The sequence below is a fragment of the Apodemus sylvaticus genome, chromosome 2 (genome assembly GCF_947179515.1).
Source record: "Apodemus sylvaticus chromosome 2, mApoSyl1.1, whole genome shotgun sequence".
In the NCBI taxonomy this organism is placed as follows: domain Eukaryota; kingdom Metazoa; phylum Chordata; class Mammalia; order Rodentia; family Muridae; genus Apodemus; species Apodemus sylvaticus.
The window spans coordinates 144,696,352-144,714,908 of NC_067473.1; the positions used below are offsets into that span (position 1 = coordinate 144,696,352).

General features: G+C 44.0%; 1 pseudogene; it reads left to right on the plus strand.

Moving 5' to 3' along the window:
- Positions 1–10,245: 10,245 nt before the first annotated feature.
- Positions 10,246–10,481, plus strand: LOC127677581 (protein CEBPZOS-like; annotated as a pseudogene).
- The last annotated feature ends 8,076 nt before the right edge of the window (positions 10,482–18,557 follow it).

Sequence of the window (18,557 nt, forward strand, 5' to 3'; positions counted from 1 at the left end):
TGCCTGAGATGCAGGCTGCCCGGCTGCCCAAAGAACTAGCCTGAGGCTGCACAAAAAAGCAAGATGGTGGAAGGTGCCCCTTGAAGGTTGTAGGGCTAAATATAATCTAAGAGTCCTTGTATTTGTCACTCAAGGGACCTTGCGGGGAGCAGAAAAGCATGAATGACATCTACCTCCTTGTCCCCCAGGTTAAGAGCAGTAAGAAACTGCTCAGTGCTTAAGAGCACTCGCTGCTCTTCCAGAGGCTCAAAGTTTGCTTAACAACACCCTCCCCAGGCTCCCTAAACACAAAACTCCAGCTCCCAGGGGATTCAACACCCTCTCTGCCTTCCTCAAGCACCCCAATACAAGTGGCATGTATTCACACAGATACAAGCACATAGTAAATCAAGCCAGGTGTGGTAGTACATGCCTTTAACCCTAGCACTAAGACGAAGCAAATGGATTTCTGTGAGTTCAAGACCAGCCTGGTCTAAATAGAGAGTTTCAGCCCATCCAGTGCTACAGTGAAAATAAGAGATAGATCTTTTTTAAAGGGATAAGAACCATCACCCTACAGATGGGTGGCTCTGGGAGGACTGGACCCTGCAGGCTACCCTGAGCACAGGTAATGCCCACGCTGTTGAGGGGTCCGAGCTCACTGTTTTTGCCAGTTTCGAAAGGAGGCAGTAGAATGCAGAAGTCAACAGCTTGCTCTTACAGCTTAGTCAGACAGGCCTGACTGTGAGGCACCCTCCTGTCACTGGGCAGTGACCTGCAGAGAAGACTTTGTCATCTCTGAGCCTCCTCCATGTGATAGGAACATGCTAAGTGCCTACTTCCCTGGGTCGGGCTGCAGGTCCCTGGAGAGAATGAGAGCCTGGGTTTAACACACCGCATCACACAGCATCACTGAAATGTGTGACAAGTGTCATAAAGGGATGCTGTGGCAGGAATACACAGGCGAGGGCCAGTATGGGCAGCCCAGAACCCTCCGGGAAGTTTCTCTGTCCGGGGAGGGTGCTGGTGAACCAACCACATTCTCATCCCATAAGCCTCCACCGCCGTGAGTGCTTCACCTGCAGCGGGCAGCTCCCATGGGATACTTTATTGCCCCAACTTTATGGAGGGAATAATGAGACACAAGTTTACTCACAGCCCTTTATCCTGCTGTGAAAAGAGGAAGGGTTGTGACAAAGACGCTTTGGCTCCAGGTCCTTCCCCTAGCTGCACATACACTGCCCCTGAATGCCTCCGGAAGGGGAAGAAATGCCAAGAGCCTGTTCCCTTTCCTGTCCACAAACACCTTCTCCACCCGTAAGAGCAGAAACTGATAAATGCCTAGCAGGGAAGCACTAGCTCTGCCCACCGGGGTCCAGTGTGAGGCGAAGTCTGAAAGGCAAGATCTAGAAGAGTCTGCAGAGAGCTGGAAGAGAAGTAACACAGTGGGAAGCGGATGAGGTTCAGAACTGAATAAAACGGGACTCCGCCTGGTGACGTGGGACCTTTGAGCCCAGAGACATACTCTCTCAAAATTCTATTTCTCCCTGTCTGAAACAAGGCTTAGACACATTTAGCTAGCTCTAAAATGCTGGGTTGTCCTGGTGGGGAGAGGCCACTGCATGCTGGGAAGCGAGAAGAGGGCGTTGGTCAGAACCTATCCCGGTAAAAGAGCGCCACCTGGTGAGGCATTCTGAGAATATTCCTACTGGCTGCTCTGACGGATCATTGTAACCCAAGGAAGACACTTCCATTCCCTGAATTTCAGAACTTAAAACAGTAAAAAGACGTTGGAAACTGGCAATGTAATAATTCCTGCAATTGTTAACCCCCTTACCCCCACACATTCTCTTACCACGCTCTTTCAAAATGGTAAAGTGTTGTGAAGAATACAAAGAATAAATCTTAGAGTGGTGATCTTTTGTTCTGGAAATGCTGTTAAGACCCTGCCTCTATTTTTTTTTCCTTAACTTTTCTTTACTTAGGGTTTGGATGGATGTTTTTGTTGTTGTTACTGTTGTTGTTCTGAGGCAGGGGTCCACTTTATACCTCTGGCTGGCTATAAAGGTCAGGCTGTCCTCAAACTCACAAAAGGTCCTCCAGCCTCAGCCTCCGGAGTGCTGGGATTAAAGTCATGCACCATTATTCCTAGCTGTTTGTTTGTTTGTTCGTTTTAGTTTTTCAAGACGGGGCTTCTGGCTGTCCTGGAATTCACTCTGTAGACCAGGCTGACCTCGAACTCATACAGATCCTCTGCCTCTGCTTCCTATGTGCTGGATTTAAAGACATGAGTCATCACTGCCCCGCTACTTGTTTTTAATTGTAAGCACACAACATAAGACTTTCTTCTTAGGATGGTGGTATGTGCAGGCAGGGTGGCACTAACTCCAGGCATGATGTTATACAGATCTTGAGAACTCACTCATCTTGAATAACTCAAATGATACATATCGTTTACCAAATGCGGTCTGAATAATGATTACATGATTAACCTTGTTGAGAATGATTTATTCTTATGACTTCACTTAGCCCCTCCCCCAAGTAACCACATGAGTAGGGAAGGAACGGGAAGACTACATCACTGTTTGTGTCGTCACCTAAGACTCTGCCAACTTGAAAAGTCCACACTAACGTGTAATGTGAATTACACTTGATAAACATGCACTTAATTAAAGCCGTATGACCGCTGCAGAAGAGAGTGGTTGTTCTCCCAGTCAGGAAACTGTAAATGTGCTGCAGTTTGAATCTTAAAAGTCTTTCAAAGGCCCATGTGTTAAAAGGTTGGTTCCTGGACCACCTTGTTGCTAGGTATGGCTAGGAGGAGGTAGAACTTTAAGATATGGAGCCCTAGGGGGGAAGCTTTCGGTAATAGGGGGACACAAGGCCTGAGGGAATTATGGGACTCTGATGTCTTCATGTATCTGCACCTGAGGTGAAGGGCTGTGTTCCACACTGTGTTTGCCACATGATGTGCCTCACCACAGGTTCAGAAGCAAGGGGCCCAACCATTCCCAGACTGAGATTTCCAAACTGTGAGCTAAAATACACCTCTCCTTTTGACATAGTCTCAGGTGTCCGTTGCCGCTCTGGAAAGCTGACTGTACAAGGTGTCGGCTTCTGAGCATTGTGCTATTTAGAGGCGCACCTGACTAACGTACTGGGGAGTCTTAGTGCTTAGGAAATTATCCACTTGTCAGGAAACAGAGGTATGACTAAGCACTCTAAGATGGACATACAATATGGGCGCATCTAGAAGCAGAAGAGCTGACTTGAGGTACAGAAAGAACTGTCAAAATGGCGATGCCCAGGCGGATACTTTGCAAGCATCTGCAGCCCTCCTGAGAGCTCTGCTCTCAGACTATCTGCCCCATCTTCCCTTTTGACAGCTCAGCTCAACAGCACCTGTGTCCTGATCGCCTGATAACCAGCGCCCAACAAGGAGCACAGCAATGGCTGCTAAGCAGATTTATTCAGAAGACGTCTCTAATTCATCTCTCCCTTTCTTTCCCCAGACCTTCCTCTTGCTCCCAGTACCCACACAGATTAGCTCCCTAGTTCCTCAACGGACATCTAAGGATGTGGAGATTCAGGTAGCCTCCAGCCTAAACAAACTAATGGCACTAATGCCTCACGGATGCGTCTCTTCACCAGCTCCCCTGGCACAAGGCCAGTTAAGACAGAAACGCTGACAGCGGCCACAGTTACCCTTCACTGAGCCCTTACCCCGTGCTAGCCTGCTGCTAAGCCCTGGTTCCATGAACTTTTCCTATGGAGACATGACCAAATGACTGCCCACCCCAAATAGGGTATGTGCTGGTTAGGAGTTTTGTTTTTGTTTCTGTTTTGTCAACGGACATAAGCTTGAGTCTTCTGGGAAGGGAGAATGTCAACTGAGGAATTGCCTCTGTCACATTGCCTCCATCTTGACAGATGATTGACGAGAGAAGGTCCAGACCTGTGGTTGGTGCCGTCCATGGCCAGGAGGTCCTGGGTTGCATAACAAAGCAGGCCGGACAAGCCAGTGAGTAGCGCTCCTCCATTGCCTCTGCCTCAGTTCCTGCTCCAGGCTTTGGCTTCTGCTGCTACCCTGGCTTTCCTCTGTGGTGGATTATAATCAGAACATATAAGCCGAATAAACTCTTTCTTCCTCAAGTTGCCTCGGGTCCTAATGTTTACCACAGCAATAGAAAGCAAATCAGGCCAAAACACTGCTGACCAAAGTACAATTCTCCCCAGGTCTGCTTTGGTTCCCACATGGATTTCCCCATATCTGTATAGACGGAGTCATCTCTCCATCTCCACCCCTGCCTTACACGTTCTATATTCTCTAGAGCAGAGGTTTTCAACCTTCCTAATTAAAACCCTTTAATATAGTTCCTCATATTGTGATGACCTTAAGCATTAACTTACTTTGTTGCTACCTCATAACTGCAATTTTGTTACTGTTGTGAATCATAATGTAAATATGATATGCGGAATTTCCGCTGTTCTAGTGCCTCCTAAGCCCATGGGCAGCTGGGACAGGATTACACACAGGTGGCAGAGAGGAGGCATGGGAGAGGCTGAAATCTCAGGAGAGGGCCAATGACCTGCCCCACCCGCTCCTTCTCTAAGGCAGTAGTTGCAACAGTAGTTGGAGCTGCTCTGAGGACAAAGACAGACATGTTTGAGGACAGAGTTCCACAACAGTCCTTCACCACGTAACCTCATTGTGTCCTTACAGGTCTGTAAGTAAGGACCTTATATTCTCGTGTGCTGTCCACCATCATTCAGATTCTAAAGAATAAAGAGTTGTCAGGTTGGGCCTTCTAGAAGACAGTGTTAAGACAGAATTAAATATGCAAGAGACATCCTGGGCAAAAGACTTGTGGAGGAGAGGGAGCTGGAGTGGTGAGGAGAGCCTCCGCCCATATGGCCTATAAGAGAGAGGGGGGAAAGAGGCTGGGCAGGGAGAGCTCTTTGCAAAGTTCTCCCTTAAAGTGGAACTGTGTAGTGCATCCCCATGGTGACAAAAGACTCCATTCCCTGGCCGCCACATCCCAGCCCTAGCCCAGGCCATAGCAAGCACTTAGCAAATACTTGTTGATTCCACCTCTTGTTCTTTTTGTGTAGAAGAATTAGGTACTGAGATTCTTCCTGACCTTTTTAGGCTGACGCAGTTGGTAGGTAGCCTCACTGAGATCTGTGTCCTAGTTTTCTCCAATTTCATCTTTTGCTGAACTCCGGCTCCCCCACCCTTCCCCCATTCACTCCTTCCTCTACACTGAGCATTTTCAGCATTACTTGTCTCTTGTACAAGGATCCTTACCTACTTTTTTTTTTCTTACTCAGCTAATTGCTCATTCATTTGTTCATTCAACAGATATTCCCTGTGTAGTGTCTTCACCCAGGTACAGCAGCAGGGTACTTGGACCATTCAAAACAACAGGGAGCGCCCCTCCCTTGAAGAGGTTTATTTTCAAGGGAGAGGCAGTACATGACAAAGAGTGAGGAGGAAGTGCAACTGTTTCCATGGTGATGCTCTACCCAGCATCAATGTCTTATGGCAGAAGCACGCGTGGTTCCAGCTAGATTCTGTCACTACTCACCTTTCCCCAGTCCATCCTTTCCAAACTTCTGGAGAGAGCTTAACCACTGAGTGCACAAGCAAGACAGAGGGCACAGGGGCTGGAAATGCTCACAACATTTCTTTAAGGAGGGAGTAGTAACCTGGTAACCACAGAGCCAGTCAGGGAGTATGACTGACTCGCAATCCTATGTCACAGGGATTGAAGGTATTTCTTAACCAGATGCAGATTATGTTTAATAGGCGGGTTGAGGGTTGAAGAGATGGCTACAGGTTTAGAGCACTTCTGATCTTGCATAGAATCCAAGTTCCATCCGCAGCCGTCTCCACATCAGGCAGCCGTCAATCAGCCATACTCCAGCTCCAGGGGAATCCAAAGCCCTTGTCTGAACTCTGAAGGCACCTGAACTCACATGTACAAACCTATACACAGATACATATATGCAGAAAATAATACAAGTAAATCTTTTTTAAGAGATGATTTAGTGAATGGGTTGAAAGAAGATTTTGAGAACAGAATATTTTGAGAATGGAGAATAGATTCCTGTTAGAAGTACAAAACAAAATGTAAATCCGTGACCTAAACAGCTAAGACAGAAAGGATCCAACACAGATGGTCTATTCAGCAAGATTGACATAGGTCCTAAAGAGAGACCGTCAGATTTCAAGGGCATATTTGAAATAGGAACAGCAAAAAGTTCATCAGCATTGTAAACACTAGAAGCAATCCTAATATCTATCGGTGTGGGACTGAACAAATTTGCACGATCACAACCATGAGGTTTCTAAGTTGGGACACAGCGCCATCCTACTTCTTGCATTTGTGCACAAAGTCACTTGGGGATTGTTAAGAAACAGATGTGCCCTCTGGGTGGCAGAACCTCAAAAAGTTTTAAACCTGTCTGGAGTTGCTTGGGTATTTTATTTTATTTTATTTTATTGTGTTCTACCTGCAAGCATGTCTCTGTAGCACTTGCACGCCCAGTGACTGTGGAGGCCGGAAGAGGGTGTCAGATCCCCTGGGATGCATCAGTCCTGCCCACCCGTGTCCTGTCCTGTGTTTACAATGGGGTTTGTAAGCCTCCATTGGTGGCTCCGCATGAACACTGACGATGGACTTTGCATCCTGGAACATCATCCCCTCCCATCCTGGCTCTGGGTGGCCATGCGATTTTACTTTAGTCAATGGAAGGGACATAAAGCAAACACAGCCTGGATAAGTGCTTATCCATTGACACCTGACCCCACTGAAGGCTTCCCTTAGAAACCCAATTGTTGGGTAGGAAGTATAGAGAAGACAGTAGGGATGAGAAACCACAAAAGGAGAGGGGCTCATCCTCGTGTCCAGACTCAGCAGCCTCATGAGAATCGCCAGGCCATACCCATAGAATCTCCTAGTCAAATCAGGAAATTACAAGAGACAAAGTGCCGTTGTATTACACCACTGACTTTTGGAGCAGCTCCTATATAACAGTGAGTACTGAAACAGTCTCTGCAGGATATATCCCATCCCCTCTCCCCCATAGCCCATCACCTCATGACTCCATACCCTATCAGCCTCACATTCTTGGTTTGGTTTTTTTGTTTTTCCAGACAGGGTTTCTCTATGTAGCCCTGGCTGTCCTGGAACGCATTCTGTAGACCAGGCTGGCCTCAAACTCAGAAATCCACCTGCCTCTGCCTCCCAAGCGCTGGGCATGCGCCGCCGCTGCCGCCACCACTGCCACCACCACCACCACCACCACCACCACCCAGCTCCTCCTTTACTTTAGATAGCCTTGGAAATTCTGTCCTATCCTGTTCCATTTGACTGGCATCCCTAGGACACCTTCCTAATGAGCACTGCTCTACAGAGTAGCCTGGGCTTTCAGAGAAAATCCTGGACAGTAGGGCAATGACATTCACCTACATTTAGAAGGAATTGAAATCAAAACTCCAAGGCACAGTTAACTTCCAATTTAACGTTTACTTATTCATGCAAACTATTTTCTGGATGCTTGTCATATGCTAATTTGAAGTACTACAGTCATTAGATAGAAGAGAGTGCTAGCCTCTACTCACTGAGTCTCTTTTAACAAATAGGTGGAACTAATACTACCCAAAAGAGCCCCTTTTATTATAAAAAAAAAATTTAAGCAAATTATTTCTCTAAGATTATTAGGCTAATCAGTCGCCGTGCCAAACTGAAAGATTTCCTTTTATCATAGCCAACAGGTTGAAATAAATGGACTATTCCCCAGTGAAGATGGATAAGTAAAATAGTTGCCAGGACTGAGTTTAATTTTATTTTTAAAAATAAGCAGGAACTATAATGCCCAACCTAGTGAACACTCACTGTTTCTCCTTTTAACACTCATATTTCTCTTTTCCTGTTCATGTTCTCTTTATTTCAATTAAGTAGTTTGTTTGGGGTTATTGAACTTCTAACTTCACGAGTGGATCTGCTCAGCATAAAGTCTCAGAGCATAGAGGGCACAGAGTCCTGTGCTCACAGCCAAACAGTAAAGAAACCAGGAATGTTAAACACACTGGCTTGCCTTCTCGGTGGGAGAGGCACCTACCTGTTTCCTGCCCAGAAGGCTGGGAATGAAAGTAGTTCAGAGCCTGGTGACCCAAGCTGTCTGTAGGGCCAGGCCACACCCGAAACCCCAGGTTATTCTGCTTATCCCAGGTTCCTCCTCCGACACCTTTACCGTTGTTTAGCATTATTTCTCAGTCAATAGAGCCCATTGCTAGGGGAGGAGTCACACGGACTTCACAGCAGCCTGGGTAAAGCTGTGCGGTCTACAGGGCCACACCGGACTCCCACAGACCTTTATGTTTGTCTCATTCACACTCCCTCCACCCTTATCTTGAGCATTGTTTCTGAGTCCTTAGAACCCATCTTTATGAAAGAGGTTGTTTGTACTTTGTAACGGGTTTCAGTGTGAATATGGCTTAAGCTTTGTTTTACACAGAAGATTGAGTTAATTATCGTCGGGATACTTTTTTCCAAAAATTATGCTGTGCTTAAATATGCCTAAAATAAAATGTCCGGTGTTAGACTCTAGAAGTTTGAACCTGCACCGGCCACTGAGTTGTGCTAAACCAGACTTGCTTCTTGTCTCATTCGGATCTTTCTTTCTTTCTTTTTTTTTTCTTCTTCTTCTTCTTTTTTTTTTTTTTTTTTTTTTTGCAAGTCCTGGTGGCCATAGAGACCCCTACGTTGAGTATTGAAACTGGCCACAGTAATTGGGTTAGTGGCAGATGTAAGTATCCCTCAGAGGCCATGTGTTGAAGGCTTGGTCCCTAGTCTATGATATTATCAAGATGTAGTGGAACGTTTAGGAGGTCAAACCTAATAGGGGCCGTCGGGAACATCCCTTTGAGGGAGATATTTGGGACCTGGACCCTTTCTCCCCACCCCCTCTTGTTTGCCTCCTGGCTGTTGTGAGGTGAACATGTGCTTCAGCCATGATAGTTCCCCTCACTAAAAGCCCAAGGCAATGTGGTAAATAACCAGGACTAAAACCCCTGAAACCATGAGCTAAAATAAATTCCCTCCTTTTATTATAAGTTGATTTTCTAAGGTATTTTGTCACAAAAATGAAAAGCTGACTACCACACATTCCAGTTCCATAAGGCCAGTGGCACTTTATGAGCTATTTCCTGGCATTTCTGTGAAGGGACATCCCATAAAAGCTAATCAAAGAGACAGCCTACCTTTGCTTAGGTGTGGTACAAGGTGCCAAGGTCTGAGGCTGTGCCAACCAGCTAATAGCTCAAGAGAAGAACAATTGGGCTTGCTGTTTACAGACCTGCAATTTAAAGCACTCAGCAGGGAGGAGATCTCTGTGAGTATGAGGCCAGTATGAGTCTATAAAGCCATGTCCAGGCCAATCCAGGCTATAAATGGAGACCCTGCTTCAAAAACGAAAGCAAAAATGAACTAACAAAAACTCAGAACAGACCACAGGGTGGATTTGGCTTTCAGGCCATCAATTCATCAGCCCCTGCTCTGAAATATTTCCTAATATCAGTGATACTTGGGGATTTGAGGGATGCAGAGGAATTAGTAGGCAGGAGAAGCTGCGGATCACCCTTACCTACCCTGCTGTAAATGGGGCCTGAGCTGTTTCTGTCAACTCTCTTCTGTTGGGAGTGAGCTGAGAACCACGGCACTCTACTATGGTTGGCATAATGGATGTGTGTAGCTGCTACTCCTGTTCTTCAGTGCATAAAGCACACATATACTTTGTTGGTGAAAGTTAAACAAACCTTCTGACATTACATCTAAGTCATGGTCAGCTGAAGTCCCAAGGAGCACAAAATTTGCCAAGACCAAGCCTCAGACATTGGGAAAGAACCTGGAGGCTGGTTATCAGACCAGGCATAGGGCCAGGCCACCTCCAGTGCTCCCCAGAAAAGAGATAACTGCCCAGAAAAAGAAAAAAAATGCTGATTTCTACAGCATGTCTGCCCTGAGAACTAGAAGCACCAGAGTGGTAGGTGAGGAAACTATAGGCCTCCAAGTCTATAGCAATATGAGTCCCCTCTGAACCATTGTTGCACATGCCTTCAATCCTAGCACTGATGAGGCAGAGGCAGGAGGATCTCTGTGAGTTCAAAGCCAGCCTGGTCTACTTCAAAGTGAGTTGCAGGACATCCAGAGCTACACATAAGAACTCTGTCCTGGGCAGTCAGGTCTCAGGGGGCTGAGGATGTCTTAGATCAGGGAACTCTTGGTAAGGAAGATCTTTAAAGGAGTTTTAGCTTGCAGGTGTTTTTGGAGCTTATTTTTTATGTAAAAAGATGAACTCGAGCCAAGATTTCAGGCAAACAATGAGCAAGACATTTCCCTTCATTTTGGAAGTTTATTACAAATCCATTGAACCGTCTGGAATGTATGGCGTTAGAGAGAAAGATCGGGAAAAAATGGCTGGATAGCAAAAACTAAGGCCTGTCATCATGCTCAGCTTCCCACTTGAGCTGTTTGAAATCCTTGAGGGGAGAAGACAGATGAGTGTGTGCCCGTGACCCCCCAGAAGCTCCCTGGCTGTGACTGCAGGCCTGCGGTTCCCCACGCTCTGTGCACACCCACTGTCTGTGGCTTTCCTCTACTGTCTAGATGAGGATTTTACAAATGAAAATATAGAAGGATTTATACTGGAAAGATTTTTCTTTTCTATTTTATGAAAGAACAGAGACTAGTGATTTTAACATCAGGAATATTTACAAAATCTTCATGCATGTGAGAGTACATCTTTAGCCAAGTCTAAATAAAATAGACTAACTCTTGAAAGAAGAAGAAAGAAAGAAAGAAAGAAAGAAAGAAAGAAAGAAAGAAAGAAAGAAAGAAAGAAAGAAAGAAACGAAGGAAGGAAGGAAGGAAGGAAGAAAGGAAGGAAGGAAGAAAGAAAGAAAGAAAGAAAGAAAGAAAGAAAGAAAGAAAGAAAGAAAGAAAGAAAGAAAGAAAGAAAGAAAGAAAGAAGAAAGGAAAGAAAGAAATTCTGTCCTGAAAACCCAAACCAAACGAAACAAAATAAAAAGATAAATCCTCACATGAGTTCTATCTCTTTCGTGCAGGGACACTTTATGCTCTCCTCCCCTGGGGGGCCTACGACCAGGGAATGTGCCAGACTGGAACATCTTTCTACCCTTTTGTGGTCACTTACTTTTCATACCTGGGTTAGATGTCTACCCCCTATACACACACACACACACACACACACATCTTTCTACCCTTTTGTGGTCACTTACTTTTCATACCTGGGTTAGATGTCTACCCCCTACACACACACACACACACACACACACACACACACACACACGCGCGCGCGCGCGCGCGCGCGCGCGCGTTCCCACATGCTCTGACCATCCTGTTTACCATATATAATTCCATTCATTTATTTATTCATTAACAACTTTGTATTGTTTTGAGACAAGATCTCATGTAACCCAGGCTGGCCTTCAATTAGCTGTGTAGCTAAATATGACTGAAATTCTGATCCTCTTACCTCCACTTCCAAAGTGCTGAGATTGCATGTATGCACATTCACTTGTCGTCTGTTTGGGCTTGGATCAAACCCGAAGCCTGTGTGTACTAGACAAGCACTCTACCAACTGAGTAGTTCCTTCTATGTGCCAAGCGGTCTTCCAGGCACAGCACTGACCAGCACGGTATAGAAGTAAAAGAGACAAGCAAAATTCCCTGCCATCAAGGAGTTCCATTCTAAACAAAATTGCATCAGTTACAACCCATATTCAAAGTGAGTAAATGCAAAGGGGGAACACAAGGAAAGAGGGTTAAAAACCATCAGGAAAATCCTTGGTAAAACCTCATGGAGAAACCAGTATTTTAAGCAAAGACTTGCAGTGGATCTCAGCCTTCCTAATGCTGCTTTAACAGTTCTTCATGTTGCTGTGATCCCTGCCACACAATTATTTTTGTTGTTACTTCATTAACTGTAATTTTGCTTCTGTCGTAAATCATGATGTAAATATCTGATGTGCAGGATAGCTGATATATGAGCTCCGTAAAAGGATTATTAGACACCCACCCCCCAAAGGGTCAGAGCCCACAGGTTGAGAACCAGTGACTTAGAAGCTAGCTATACACAGCCCTCTGACTGTCTGGTGGCGAATGTGATGATAATTGCTAAGGACATTGTTGAGTGGATACCCACTCTGTCAGAGAAAACGCAGGGAAGCCAGTATGGGAGGAGAATGCGAGTGGGGAGAGGTAATGTTTGGGGTGCTGAATGGCTTACAGAACACCCCAAACCCTACAGTTGGTGAGTACTGGAGGATCCTCAGCAGAGATTTTTACCTTAGTCTGTTTTAAATTGTTGAAACAATGTTACAGACTGAGAAATGTATAAACAATAGAAACTCATTTGCCTCAGGGTTGTAGGCTGGAAAGGCCAAGATAAAGGGTTGCATCCCATAAAAGCCGCTGGGTCATAACTTGTCAGAAGATGTTTCAGAGAGAGAGGGAGCATACTCCTACATTCATCCATTCACGGGCATTCATTACCTAATCACTTCTTAAAGGTCCCACCACTTAGTCTTGAAATGATAGAACTTTATTTTATGTGTATGGGTGCCGTGCCTGCATATATGTCTGTACACCTTATGTGTGCAATGTCCAGAGAGGTCAGAAGTTGCTGGATCCCCAGGAACTAGACTTACGGATGGTTGTGAGCTTCTATATTGGGACCTAGGGACTGAATCTTGGTCCTCTGAAAGAGCAGCCAATGCTCTTAACCACTGAGCTATCTCCTCAGCCCCAGACAAAGCTTGAGTTTTAGATTATTTCAATCACAGCAGCAATGGCATTTTTCTTACTGAAGTTATATTAAAAGATCATGAGTCATCGTGTTCCAAAATCACTCTGAAAAGTGGACTGTTGCTGTGCTGAAGTTTTGACACCCATGCATCTAGTCAAGTGTCCAAACCTCCTTCTGTTCATTTAACAAACTTTACTGAGCCAGACAAAGCAGTCTTGGCTGTCAAGAAATGATCTGTGGCACAGAGAAGACAGATCGGCAGCAGCTTACCTGTCTAAGAAGAAAGTCTGAATGGGGGCTCCTCAGTGTGTACTTTCAATTGATAAACAAATGGTCAATTTTCTGAAGTGGCCATGGTTGGATTCCATTCACAAAAGTGTATGCCCTGGTGGCGCATGCCTTTAATCCCAGCACTTGGGAGGCAGAGGCAGGCAGATTTCTGAGTTTGAGGCCAGCCTGGTCTACAGAGTGAGTTCCAGGACAGCCAGGGCTACACAGAGAAACCCTGCCTCAAAAAAAAAAAAATTAAAAATAAAAATTAAAGTATATCCCTTCAGAATGCTTTGCTTCTGAGAGAAACATGAGATTCCTTTTTAAAAAAAACTAAAAGATAAATCCCATTATCAATAACCTGTAATACTATAAAATAATAATAATGATGATGATGATAATGATAATGATGATGATGATAATAATAATAATAATAAAGTCATGCTAAAGTACATGTGAGGTTAGAGGACATTCGTAGGAATAGGTTCTCTCCTTCCACCAGGTGGAACACAGGCCTCGCACTCAGGAGTCAGCCTTAGGGCTCCTCTGCCCACTGAGCCATCCTGCTTCCCCTCTCTGAGCCATACATAACAATGGGTTTCATTCTGACATCTTCACGCATGTACATGATGGGTGTGATCACCCTCACCCCTATCACCCTCTCTTGCCTGTCATTCTCAAGGATCCCCCCTCCTCCTCCCTGTAGCCCAAACCTTCAGTCCCTCCTCTGCTTCCATGTGGGGGTGGGGCAGAACCCAGTGTGCTTAATTAATCAGGCTTGCCTAATCACAGCAGTATGGATGAGGGATTGATTGCTTACAGGAACATGGGCATCTTACCAGTGGTTATGCCACTGAAGAAGAATGCCTCTGCACCCCCACCCCCGGCAACCATGAGCTGCCTGATGGGCCCTCCTGAGTCCCTCCCAGCTCCACGGTAGGCCCCACCTTATACTGGTCTTGTGTCAATCACAGGTGAACAGTGAGAAATTGTTCTTTTTTTTTTAAGCCTCTAACTTTGTTTTGTCATTCAATAACAATCAAAAAAAAAAAAAGTTGGAGAAAGGAAAACAGAAATGAATGGCTTAAATTGTGTCTACTATCAAAATGCCATCTCAACAGACTCCCAAGGTTAAACTCCTCTTTGTAATGCAGTTCTGTACTGTCGCATACTTCACGAAAGTGGGTCACCAGCTACGGCCAAAAGCTGGCTTGCTTGCTTTGTTGGTTGGTTAGTTGACTTGGTTGTTGCATTTTTTTGTTTTTGTTTTGTTTTTGGGGGTGGGTTTTTTGGGGGGGGGGATATTTCTTTTCTTTTTTAATGTATAGTAATTTTCTCCATAGTTTTTTAGAAGCTGGGTTTTAAAGTCAAACTGATACTTTTTGTTCTTCTGAAGGGGTGCATCAGATACATTTGTTTCAAAGCCTGCCTCGCATACAGTTCCTAAAGTTAATAAAGAGCGCTTGATTCCGCCCTTGTCCGGCCTCTTCACTCCTCCCCACTAGGCGTCTTAAGGAAGACAGAAGGCTGCAGAAAGCTTGTTTTGTTTGGGCTTTTTTTTAAGCCTGAGAAACTGGGACTCCCCTGCCTTTCAGAGCACAAAGGTCTATTCTTTGAGGCAAGGGGCCAGGGAGGCAGCGTAATTCAATTTTGTAGGCCACCGTGTACTTCCGTCTCCATTTCTCCTGCCAAACCAAGGCTCATACTAATCCCAGTGGACCTTAAGGGGGCAGTCCTCCATGAAAAAGGGAAAGCAGTCGAGGAAAAAGAAAAGGGGCCAGCCAGAAGCAGTCCTTCTGAGAGCCTGGGGAACGCTCATTATAATTGAATGAGCCCATGAAAAGGGCCTTTTGGGGCCACTGGCTTGGTCCCATTGTAAATTCCATCTGTGTACTATCACTTCCTGACCCAGAAACAGGGAAGGTTTTGGCCACACATTTCCCTAGGAGAGGTGCCAGGCAGGCTACGCAAGGCTTACAAGCTTACAGAGATGAAGTATATAAAGCTCTAAGATCAGGTCGGCCTGTACTGAATTCCTTTTCCGAATTTACTTACTAAAGGGTCTGTTTCTCATCCCCCCAGTTTCCTTCCAGAAACTAGAGCCTAAGTAAAGCAAGATGTAATTGGAATGGTTGCAAAGAAAATTCTGGAGGGAAACAAGCTACCTGGCTTCCTAAGAGGAGCTTATAACGTGCAGATACCCCCAAGCAGAAAGAAGCCAGTCACATGTCAAATGTACAACGGGAGCTTGACTGTGTTTGAGTCTGAGAGACTGGGATGTAAATAAGAAAATTAAAATGGTGTGGAATGGTGTTTCTCACACTGTGCCATATTTGGGGACCATATGATAGACTGTGGTTCAGGGATTTTGAGATGGGGCCTGAGAATGTGCATTTCTGTGTCTGCGGGGACGACATAGTGATGGCCTCTGGGGCAGAGAGGGCTACCCCGGGCCTCAGCATCAAGCAAGACATGAGGTTGAGCCAAAAGCTCAACAGCATCTTACTCAGGGTCAGTAAACACGCTGTGGTGCCCAGCTACAGACACAAGCTAATGTTTTGTATGAGCACTAGTCCTGATGCTCCATCTCAAACAGGGTTTGATGTAATCATATTTGACTGGAGAATACAGCAGTTGTGCAAATTTATTTTTAGCCTGTATCCAAACAGGATAGCAAACATGTCACAAAAGTAAGGAATATGTCTAAGCTCTGGTCCTTATAGAAAACCACAGAAGCCGGAAGGGGTACATTCTAATGCCTGCTACGGTCTAACCACTGTAATAGTAGAAATTACAATCACTTTATCTGGCTCATAGGCAGGCATCATTAATCACCACAGGCACGTGCCTCTGCCCCAAGACTGCCTGATCCCTTCCAGCCCAGCATCCTTTCTAAGCTGTTGGAACACAGTCCAGGAACGGAGCCATAGGAGAATTCTGAGTGCTTGTGAGGAAACAAGATGAGTCCAGTAACCTCAGCGTCTTTAAAACACAAAACTGTTTAAGGACTGCGTTTTTGTGCTCCTCCTAGGTGTAGCAGATAGGAGTGAGTTTACTTCAGATTCTTCTTCCATTGAGGGAGCAACTGGGACAGAAGTCTTCCCGCCGCCATTTGCACCAGGGAGCCAGGAGACTCCACAGCCTTCTGTGCATAGCCTGCTAGGAGAGAGTGATCTCCCAGCAGTGCTTTCACTTCTGAGTTCAGAGGAGTAAGGACACAGGTTTACAGGCCCACAGGAAGAACAAACTCCAGCCAGAGACAACAATACCAGCTAGCACCAGAGATAACCAGATGGCGAAAGGCAAGCACAAGAACACTACCAACAGAAACCAAGGCCACATGGCAACATCAGACCCCAGTTCTCCCACAATAGCAAGTCCCGGATACCCCCAACACACCGGAAAAGCAAGAGTTGGATTTAAAATCGTATCTCATGATGCTGATAGAGGGCTTCAAGAAAGACTTAACTCCCTTAAAGAAATACAGGAGAACATCAGTCAACAGGTAAAAGCCCTTAAAGAGGAAACACAAAAATCCCTTAAAGAAATATAGGAGATCATGGGTCAACAGGCAGAAACCCTTAAAGAAGAAACACAAAAATACAGGAAAACACAAACAATCAAGTGAATGAATTGAACAAAACCATCTAGGATCTAAAAGTGGAAGTAGAAACAATAAAGAAATCACAAAGTGAGACATCTCTGGAGATAGAAAACCTTGGAAAGAATTCAGGAGTCATAGATGCAAGCATCAACAACAGGATACAAGAGATAGAAGAAAGAACCTCAGGTCCTGAAGATACCATAGAAAACATTGACTCAACAGACAAAGAACATGCAAAATGCATAAAGCTGGTAATCCAAAGCATCCAGGAACTCCAGGACACAATGAGAAGACCAAACCTAAGGATTATAGGTATAGATGAAAGCAAAGATTTCCAACTTAAAGGGCCAGTAAATATCTTCAACAAAATTATAGAAGAAAACTTCCCTAACCTAGAGAAAGAGATGCCCATGAACATACAAGAAGCCTTCAGAACTCCAAACAGACTGGACCAGAACAGAAACTCCTCCTGGCAAATAATAATCAAAACACCGCATGCACTAAACAAAGAAAGAATATTAAAAGCAGTAAGGGAAAAGGGCAAGTAACTTATGAAGGCAGACCTATCAGAATTACACCAGACTTCTCACCAGAGATGATGAAAGCTAGAAGATCCTGGGCAGACCTCATACAGACCCTAAGAGAACACAAATGTCAGCCTAGGCTACTATACCCAGCAAAACTCTCAATCATCATAGATGGAGAAACCAAGATATTCCATGATAAAACCAAATTTACACAAGATCTGTCCACAAATCCAGCCCTACACAAGAAAATAGATGGAAAATGCCAACACAAGAAGGGAAACTACACCCTAGAAAAAGCAAGAAAGTAATCTTCCAACAAACCCAAAAGAAGATACCACACAAACATAAAAATAACCTCAAAAATAACAGGAAGCAACAATCACTATTCTTTACTATCTCTTAACAACAATGGACTTAACTCCCCAATAAAAAGACATAGACTAACAGAAATATTTCTCATGTAAATCTTCAATTTTATCTGAAAATGTTTATAATTTCACCTTCAATCAACTTAGAATTATCTTTATGTCTATCATTTTGTCTTTAGAATTTCCATGATAATCTTTAATTTTAACATTTTTTTCTATATATTTCTTCAATTTTATCAGAAAATGTTTTAAAATCCCCTTTTAATTAATTTAGTATTTTTTTTATGTCTACCATTTTATCTGCATTATTTTTCATGATAATTTTCAATTTTAATGTCTTTCTATATTTTCCTTTATTTTATCAGAAATGTTTTCAATGTAAATCTTTGATTTTATCACAAATGTTTCTAATTCCACCTTAAATTAATTTATAAAAAGTTTTTATATCTACCATTTATATGTAAAATTTTCCATGAAGTCAATTTTAATGTGTTTGTCTATATATTTCTTGAATTTTACCAAAAATATTTTCCATGTAAATCTTTAATTTTATCTGAAAATGTTTATAATTCCACCTTCAGTCAACGTAAAATTATCTTTATGCCTGTATAATTTCCATGATAATCTTTAATTTTAACATGTTTTTCTATATATTTCTTCAATTTTATCAGAAATATTTTCCATGTAAATCTTCAAGTTTATCAGAATTTTTTTTTACTCTGCTGTCCTCTTCTTTTTCTTTTCTTTTTCTCTTTTAAGATGTATTTATTTCATGTATGAGTACACTGTTGTTGTTGCTGTCTTCAGACACACCAGAAGAGGGCATCAGATCCCATTACAGATGGTTGTGAGCTACCATGTGGTTGCTGGGAATTGAACTCAGAACCTCTGAAAGAGCAGTCAGTGCTCTTAACCTCTGAGCCATCTCTCCAGCCCCCAGAAAATGTTTATAATTCCACTTTCAATCAACTTAAG